This window comes from Tachyglossus aculeatus, chromosome 3 (assembly GCF_015852505.1).
Source record: "Tachyglossus aculeatus isolate mTacAcu1 chromosome 3, mTacAcu1.pri, whole genome shotgun sequence".
In the NCBI taxonomy this organism is placed as follows: domain Eukaryota; kingdom Metazoa; phylum Chordata; class Mammalia; order Monotremata; family Tachyglossidae; genus Tachyglossus; species Tachyglossus aculeatus.
Genome location: NC_052068.1, coordinates 108022586 through 108031998, shown reverse-complemented (window position 1 = coordinate 108031998; position 9413 = coordinate 108022586). Strand labels below are relative to the sequence as shown.

The following is a 9413-nucleotide window of genomic DNA, read 5'->3' as shown; positions in this document are numbered from 1 at the left end:
ACAGACTAGCAGTGTGATCCAGTGAATAAAACATTGGCCTGGGAGTCAGAAGGACCAGGGTTCTAATCCTGGCTCCACCACTTGTCTGCTGCTTGACCTTGGGCAAATCACTTAACGTAATAATAGTAATAACAATGGCTTTTTAATGTACTTATTAAGTGCCAAGCACTGCTTTAAACCTGGAGTAGATACAAACTAATCAGATTGTACCATGTGTGGCTCAAAGTCCTAAGCCCCATTTTACAGATGAGGTTACTGAGGAACAAAAAAGTTAAGCTACTTGTCCAAAGTCGTGCTGCTGAGAAGTGGCGGAGCTAGGATGAGAACCCACTACCTATGACTTCTGACCCCAGACTCTTTCCACTAAACCAGGCTGCTCAAACATGTCAACGTGTCAACATGTCAAGATGTGGGACACAGACCCTGTCCAACCTGATTATCTCTGTTCCCAGTGCTTAGACCAGTGCCTGGCACATAGTAATCACTTAACAAATGACATAAAAAATGGGGGCACTGAATCTAAGTAGAAGGGAGGTAGAATCTAATCCTCATTATTTAGGTGGAAAAACTGAGGCACAGAGTCGTTAAATTAGTTGGTCAAGGTCACACAGCAGGCCGGTGGGAGATCTGGAATTAGAACCCAAATCTTGTGACTCCTAGGCTTGTGCTCTTTCCATTAGGCCAGGCTGCTTCTCTTGTGCCGCAGGTTTCTCCACTGCCAAATGGGGATACAATTTTCCCTCTCCCTTCTTCTTAGATGGTGAGCCCTATATGGAAGAAGGACTGTTTCCTATCTGATTAGCCTGTATTCTGGTACTTAACACAGAGTTCTTAATGAATAAAAATATATTTTTATCTTCTCACTGGAAATGAAAGAAATGTATAACCAGAAAAGATATAAAGTTTCTCATATATATGTTGACACGGTATTGTAAGTGATATTCAATTAGAAGTCCAATGAACTGGTCACTGAAAGTTTCTAAATACTATTTACGATGCTTCATTTTGCAATCATTTCAGGGAAATATTCCTCATTCCCAGGATGGAAAATAGGAACAACGTCGCTGAATTTGTTCTTTTAGGTTTGTCTAGGGATAGAAATTTACAGATATTCTTCGTTGGGCTGTTCCTCTCCTGTTACATTGCAATCCTCGGAGGGAATCTTGTCATCCTCATCACCATCAGATGCAGTTTCCTCATCAAACAGCCCATGTATTCTTCCTCTGCCACTTGTCCTTCATGGACCTCTGCTACACTTCCACGGTGACTCCCAAACTAGTCAGAGATTTGCTGTCTGAGAAGAAAACCATCTCTTTCGACCATTGCATGATGCAACTCTTCACCATGCACTTATTTGGTGGGGTGGAGATCTTCATTCTCGTGGGGATGGCCTATGATCGCTATGTCGCCATCTGCAAACCCTTACACTATATGGTCATCATGAACAAGCAGCGATGTGTCACAGTGGTTGCAGTGTGCTGGGGAGGAGCATTTCTCCATTCCTCGGTCCAGTGGCTCCTTGTCATTTTTTGCCCTTCTGTGGCCCTAATAAGATTGATCACTATTTGCGCGATGTTCAACCTCTCCTGGAACTGGCTTGCTAAGATACTTACATGACTGGATATTTAGTCGTCGACAATACAGGGACAGTTGTGTCGGTTTCTTTTGCAATATTAGTTTTCTCTTATGTCACCATTTTAGCCAGTCTGAGGACCCACTCTTTGGAAGGATGTCACAAAGCCCGCTCCACCTGTGCTTCCCACATCATTGTGGTGGAATTACTTTTCTTGCCCTGCATCTTCATTTACCTCCGGCCAGCCCAGACCTTCCCAGAGGATAAGTCGTTTACTCTGTTTTACACCACCAACGCCCCCATGTTCAACCCTCTCATCTACACGTTGAGGAACAGAGAGATGAAAACGGCCATGAAAAAGGTGTGGTGTAGGAAGCCACATTTGAAGGGAAAATCAGGCAGGTGAAATGGATGTTCGCATGTCCTGTCTTCCCCTCCTGCATTTGGCTTATTCTATCCACCCAGATCTTCTCTGTACAATCAGCCCGGGTTTTCTCCTGGGGAGAACCTTGGAAAGGAGAATTCCTTTCAGGGGAAAGGAGAATTCCTACTGTTTAAACATACCTTTCTCCACCTCAGTGCCTATATTTAATATATCCATCCATTATCCTATGCCATTTCAAATAAAATACTTTCAGGAAATGGAATAACTCCTGCTTAATGGGATGGAAAGCTAATTACGACCTTCAGTTGATGTTAAAATTAATTCTAAGTTTCTAAGGAGAGGGAGTTACATCTTTGATGTGCACTGTGCAGATTTGGGTTTTGGCAGATATAGTTTCTTCTAAATGCTTCTGTGCAAAGCAGAGTTCTCAGTGGGTTCCACTTATACAATTGCCTCAGCCCCTACTTGCTGGTAAATGAGGCATAGAGGGGGGTTTGAAAACTATTTTCAGATGTGGGAGGACAGCATATATAATTTCAAATGGGAGGAAGTGTTCTTAGTGGAAATCAATCAATCAATCATATTTATTGAGCCCTTACTGTGTGCAGAGCACTTACTAAGCGCTTGGGAAGTACAAGTCGGCAACGCACAGAGACGGTCCCTACCCAACCGTGGGCTCACGGTCTAGAAAGACCACAAGATTAGTAGTCAGAGGATTTGGATTCTAATCCTGTTTCTGCCACCTGCCCGCTTTGTGACCCTGGGCAAGTCAGTTAACTTCTTCCTGTTACCTCATCTGTAAAATGGAAACTGAGACTCTGAGCCCCATGTGTAATCTAGACTATGTCTAAAATGATTATTTTATATCTACCCCAGCAATTAGTACAATGTTTGGCACACAGTAGGCACTTAAAAAATATGACTAGAAAATCATCTTTACAATCCTTAGTGCATTTTATTGGTGCATTATAATGCTCAGGGACTAATTCATCAGACTGAGATATTTCAGACACGTTTGGGAGTCCTGGAATTGCTCAATGAAAGGGATTCATTTGAGATCACATTTTTCATTGAAGGAAAAGGGGTGATATTCTCAGTGGTACCTTCTTCTGCAATTGAAACCATGATGTGAGGATTTAGGACTCGAAAGAAAAAGAAATTCAGAATAGGGAGATGGCTGCCTTTAAATAAGAAAAAAATGGAAAACCTACTAGAATGGAAGATAAATACTGGGAAAAATAGCTTTCCGAATGATTGAGACAATGTGCATATCCATGGAGTTTGAAAAATATAATGTGGAAGTAAGAGGAGCAGTAATGAGCTATTCCCCTAAGAATGTTCAGATATCTTTGTTGCAGTTTTATGTTATAATGTAGAAGGCAATATGCCCCTCACTTGGCAGGTAGACAATCAGTAGTGTACTGTCAAAAAGGTGAATTTTGCAAGCATGGTATGTGGTAGTAGGGTCAGAGTTTTTCTTCTTTTTTTCTAATGGTATTTGTTAAGCTCTTACTATGTGTCACACCCTGTACTTAAGCACTGAGGTAGATACAAGCTAATCAAGTTGTACAGAGTCCGTGTCGCACATGGAAATAACAGGCTTAATCTCCATTTTACAGGTGATGTAACTGAGGCACAGAAAAGTTGAGTCACTTGCTCAAGGTCAAACACATTAATTCATTCAATCGTATTTATTGAGCACTTACTGAGTGCAGAGCAGTGTACTAAGCATTTGCAAATTACAATTTGGCAAAAGATAGTGACATTCCCTACCCAGGATAAGGATCCAATTCCTAGCGATTCCCAGGCCCTTATTATATCCTTTGGGCTAGGCCACAAGAGGTAGAACTATGATTCAAACTAGGGCTCTGGTTGGAATTTGGCCTAGATTTCAAGTTGGATTTAGATCCCAAGAGAGAACTGGAATAGAATGTCAACCCTGGCCTCCCTTAGGAGCACGGGGTGGCATGTATCCATACAGTAAGCACATAACAACTATGACAATAATAATTAAAATAAAGATCACTTGCTTGCCTTGTGACTTTGGGCACGTCCCTTAACCTCTCTGTGTTTCAGTTTCCTCGTCCATAAAATTGGGATTCAATATTTGTTCTCCTTCCTATTTTGACTGTGCGTCCTTTGAGGAACAGGGACTGTGTCTTAGCTGATTATTTTCTGTCTACCCCTGTGGTAAATACAATGTTTGACACATAGTGAGCATTTATTACATTTCCAACTATTGCTTCTCTTCGATCTCCAGTAACTATAGAGAACTTTTACAAAAGGGACAGGAATATAGGAAGGTATGAGAGAAGTCTTTGTTTCCCTCTGAGACCTGGAGCACTGGAGCATGGCTTAGTGGATAGAACATGGGCCTGGGCGTCAGAAGGATCTGGGTTCTAATCCCAGCACCATACTTGTCTGCTGTGTGACCCTGGGCAAGTCACTTCACTTCTCTGTGCCTCAGTAACCTCATCTTCCAAATGGGGATAAGAGTGTGAGTCCTATGTGGAACAGGGACTGTGTCCAACCAGATTAAATTGTATCTACCCCAGCTCTTAGAACAGTGTTTGGCACATAGTCAGCATTTAAAGGTATCATAATGATTATTAGTATTCCCTTGGGAAAATAATGCAGGGTGATAGTACCATAATATTTGAGCTCAGGAGGGGATTATGTTAATCAATCAATCAATTGTGCTTATTGAACACTTACATGTGTGCAGCATTCATTCGTTTCACTCAATTATATTTATTGAGAGGTTACTGTTTGTAGAGCGCTGTACTAAGCACTTGGAAAGTACACTACAGCAATAGAGTCAATCCCTGCCCACAAGGGGCTTCATTCAGTCGTATTTATTGAGCGTTTACTGTGTGCAAACCACTGTACTAAGCGCCTTGAGAACTTTACTAAGCACTTGGGAAAGTGTAATACAACAGAATTAGTAGATTTTACTCCTGCCCTCAATGAGCTGACAGTTTACACGGGGAGATAGACATTGAAATCAATTGCAGCTGGGGAAACATTAGGGCATAAGGAGATGTACTATAAATGATGGGGGCTGGGGTGAAAACAAGAGTTCTTAAGAGGTACACAGCCAATTGCAGAGTCATTGCAGAGCAGAGGGTGGGGAAGATAAATGAAGAGAGAGCTTATTCATGGAAAGGCCTCTTGGAGGAGACATTCTCCTCTCATCATCAATCGTATTTATGATACGATTATGATATGATATCCTCTCATGGCTGGTCAGTGTGTTTATGACCAGCTCTTCGCTCCACATACTGAAGTGGTCTGTGCTCATGAGGGAGACACAAACTCCATGAGTAAATTTCCAGTTGATTCTTTGATTCTGAAAAATACTTAAAGACCATCTGCAAAGTCTTCTTCCATGATTTAGATGTAGGTAAACCTGAGTTTCAGTTCAGGTGGATCATATATAATTTATTATTTCCCAAAGGCATTTTTTACCAGCTTCTATTTAAACAAGACACCTTAACTATATGATTTCTTATTTTCTTCAACGTTTTCATAACTGCATAATTCTGTAGCCAACTAATAGAATGAAATTGTTTGAAAATTAAAGGTGAATGAACATTTCTCCTTTCTGTTGACCATTAGGGTTACTGTATGGTTTTTGAAATTGCCTCATAAAACAATAAATTTATAGCATTTCCTGAGTATCAGCTGCATGCAGAGTACAAACCGAAGCCCTTGAAGGAGTACAATATAGATGAAAGACATGATCCCTTGCCTCAAGGAACGTAGAATCTATTGCCAGTGAGAGGTACAGAATAATTTCCAATTAGATGAAAAAGAAAATGGAAAAATGGTTAAATGAGTCTTTAAGGTCTTTAATAATGTCTAAGGTGTATGGCTGGCTGTCAGTGCAAATGAACTGACTGGGTATTTGAGAGGGTATAATCTGGGGAAAAGAAAATAATCAACAAATGGTTAAATTAAAAATGAAAATATGGGCAAAGTTACAGAATTGATTGCAGTACCTACGAAGCTGTACTCAAACCTGTTTTCAACATGATGAAGAAAAGTTCCTGGGTTTGTTCCATCCCCACCTCTGATAAGGAAGATCTTCAGGGACTTTGGGCACTGGCAGAGTCCCTGGACCTTTAAAATGTTTAGCTTTAACGGCTGGCACTTCTAGGAAAAGTGTTTTTCCAAAGATAGCTCTGCACCATGCATTTTCTGGGTTGAGGGGGAAAGCCTTGTAGTTGTCTTTCTTTTTTTCCCTCTGAGCTCAGAAATAAGTGGGTGAGGTTGCACATCTCAAACAGCCCCAAGGAAATAATTTTGACTCTCGGGAAAACAGAGATGATTCGAGATTCAGAAATACAAGTGTTTTGGAAACTGCCTCCGTCCAATGTGAAGGTTGGCCTTCCACTGAGTCTTGAGTTCTGTGCTGATGCGCTCTAAAAAGCCTTTTGCTTCCAGTGACTCAACATAAATCACCAAGCATACAGAAATGCACCACTGTGGGAGGACTAACAAATGGGTTAGGTTTTTTTTTTTCTTTTTTATAACAAGAGTTTTCTCTTAATTTCCCAGTGCTCATTCTTTGATTCATGGGCTTTTCTGTGCAGGTCCCTTGTCATTTTAATATACAAAAGAAGCCAGATTGCAAGGCCCTAGGGTCGAACTGGCTGACTCTCCTTAGAAAATTGAGCATGGATTTTGAATTTTGGTCTTCACCAAAGTCACAGTCTTAATTCTGAAATATCGTGTGACAGATAAAATTCGGTTTTTTAGCCCACCATTTCTCTTTTGGCAGAACTCCAGGACTGTTTAAAACATATCTGACTAGACACCCTCATGTGATTTCTTGGTTCTAATCAGGTGGTTCTTAAAGGAATCCCGTGACTGATGGGCATTATTGTTGTTGTCGAATGCCTTTAAGTGATTTCTGACTCATGGTGACTCCGTGGACACGTCTTCTCCAGAACACCCCATTTTCTTCTGTACTCATTCTGGTATTTAGTGCACAAAGTTTTCTGGATCAAAAATATGGAAGTCCTTATCCATTGCCTTCTTTCCCGTGCTGCTGCTGCCCACCGCAGGTGAATCAACTTTGTCTGATGCTCTGGCTTAGACCTTTCCATTATGGGTAAGCCTGATGAGAGAATAGCTCTCTTACTCTAAGGTCTAAGCTTCACATCTTACACAAACTCTACTGCCACGATAAGGCATGTATTCAAAAGTGAGTGGGATTTATTAGAAAAAGGAAATCAGATTGTTGGAATTCTGAAACATGCTCATGCGACAGATATGATCTGTAGAGGTATATATTTATTGCTGGGCACTATAGCTCAGTGGAAAGGTGATAGGACTGGGAGCAAGAGACCTGCATGTGGGAATTAGCATGGTCTAGTGGATTGAGCACAGGCCTGGGAGTCAGAACGACCTGGGTTCTAATCTCAGCTCCACCACATAGCTGTTCTGTGACCTTGGACAAGTCACTTCACCCTCTATTCCTCAGATACCTCATCTGTAAAATGGGGATTAAGATTGCGAACCCCATGTGGGACAGAGACTATGTCCAACCTCATGAACTTCTATTTGTCCCAGAGCTTAGAACAGTGCTTGGCACATAGTAAGTGCTTAACAAGTATTGCAATTATTCTTCTTGTTATTACTCTTATTAGTTCCTGCTCTGCTCCTGGACTGCTGGGTGGTCTGGGACATGCCACTCAATCTCTTAATAATGATATTTACAATAATTGTTTAGGAAATATTTGTATCAACTCTATTATATTGTACTCGCCAACGTGCTTAGTGCAGTACTCTGCACATAGTAAGCCCTCAATAAATAGGATTGATTGCTTGATTTATAATAGTTATTGTATTTGTTAAGCATTTACTCTGTGTTATACACAGGAATGAATTCAGGATGATTATTTCTGTTATTATTTTTATTATGGTACTTGTTAAGTCCTATGTGCTAAGCACAGTACTAAGTATTAGGATAGATAAAAGATACTCAGTACAGGCAAGCGGTGTGACCTATTGGATAAAGCATAGGCCTGGGAGTCAGAAGCACCAGGATTCTAATCCTGGCCCTGCCACTTGTCTGCTGCTTGACCCCAGGAAAATCACACAACATTATAATAAAATAGTAGTAATAATAATAACAGTATTTGTTAAGCACTTATTATGTGCCGAGAACTGTTCTAAACACTGGGGTAGATACTAAGTTATCAGGTTGTACCATGTGTGGCTCACAGTCTTAATCCCTATTTTACAGATGAGGTAACTGAGGCACAGGGAAGTTAAGCAACTTGTACAAAGTCACACAGCTGACACATGGCAGAGCTGGGATGAGAACCCATGACTTCTAACTCCCAGCCCCGGCTTTTTTCCTCTAAGCCAGGCTGCTTCAACATGTCAACATGTGAGACACAGACCCTGTCCAACCTGATTAGCTTCTACCTATCCCAGTGCTTAGAACAGTGTCTGGCACAGAGTAAGCATTTAACAAATGACATAACAAAGTGGGGACACTGAGTCTAAGTAGGAGGGAGGTAGAATTTAATCCCCATTTTACAGATGGGTAAACTGAGACACAGATATGTTAAACGAGTTGGTCAAGGTCACACAGCAGGCAGGTGGGAGAGTTGGAATTAGAACCCAAATCTTGTGACTCCCAGGCCTGCACTCTTTCCATGAAGCCAGGCTGTTTCTCTTGTGCCTCAGTTTTCTCCATTGCAAAATGGGGATAAAACTTTCCCTCTCTTTACTTCCTAGATTGTGAGCCCTATATGGAAAAAGGACTGTTTCCTATCCAATTAGCTTGCATTCTGGTATTTAACACAATGCCTGGAACATGGTGAGCTCTTAATATATTAAAAAAAATTATCACCTCAATATAAATGAAAGGGTTGTATATCCAGAAAAGATATGAAGTTTCTCTTGCAGTGTTCTTATACATATCGACAAGGAATTATAAGTGATATGTAATTATAAGTCCAATGAACTGGTCACTGAAATTTTCTAAATGTCATTTACAATGTTTCGTTTTGCAGTCATTTCAGGGAAATATTCCTCATTCTCAGGATGGAAAATAGGAATGTCACAGAATTTGTGTTCTTAGGGCTGTCCAGTGACAGAAATCTGCAGATATGTTGCTTTGGGATATTTCTCTCCTGTTACAGTACAATCATTATAGGGAATTTCCTCATCCTTATAACCGTCTGAGGCAGTTCCCCCATCAAACAGCCCATGTACTTCTTCCTCGGCCACTCGTTCCTCATGGACATCTGCTACACTTCCACGGTGACTCCCAAACTGGTCAGGGATTTGCTATCTGAGAAGAGAACCATCTCTTTCAGCCACTGCACGATGTAACTCTTCACCATGCACTTATTTGGTAGGGTGGAGATCTTTATCCTTGTGAGGATGGCCTATGATTGCTATGTTGCCATCTGTTAAACCTTGCACTATGTGGTT

General features: G+C 41.0%; 1 pseudogene; it reads left to right on the top strand.

Annotated features, from left to right (window-relative positions):
• The first annotated feature begins 1042 nt into the window (after positions 1-1042).
• Positions 1043-5723, top strand: LOC119925385 (annotated as a pseudogene).
• Positions 5724-9413: the final 3690 nt, after the last annotated feature.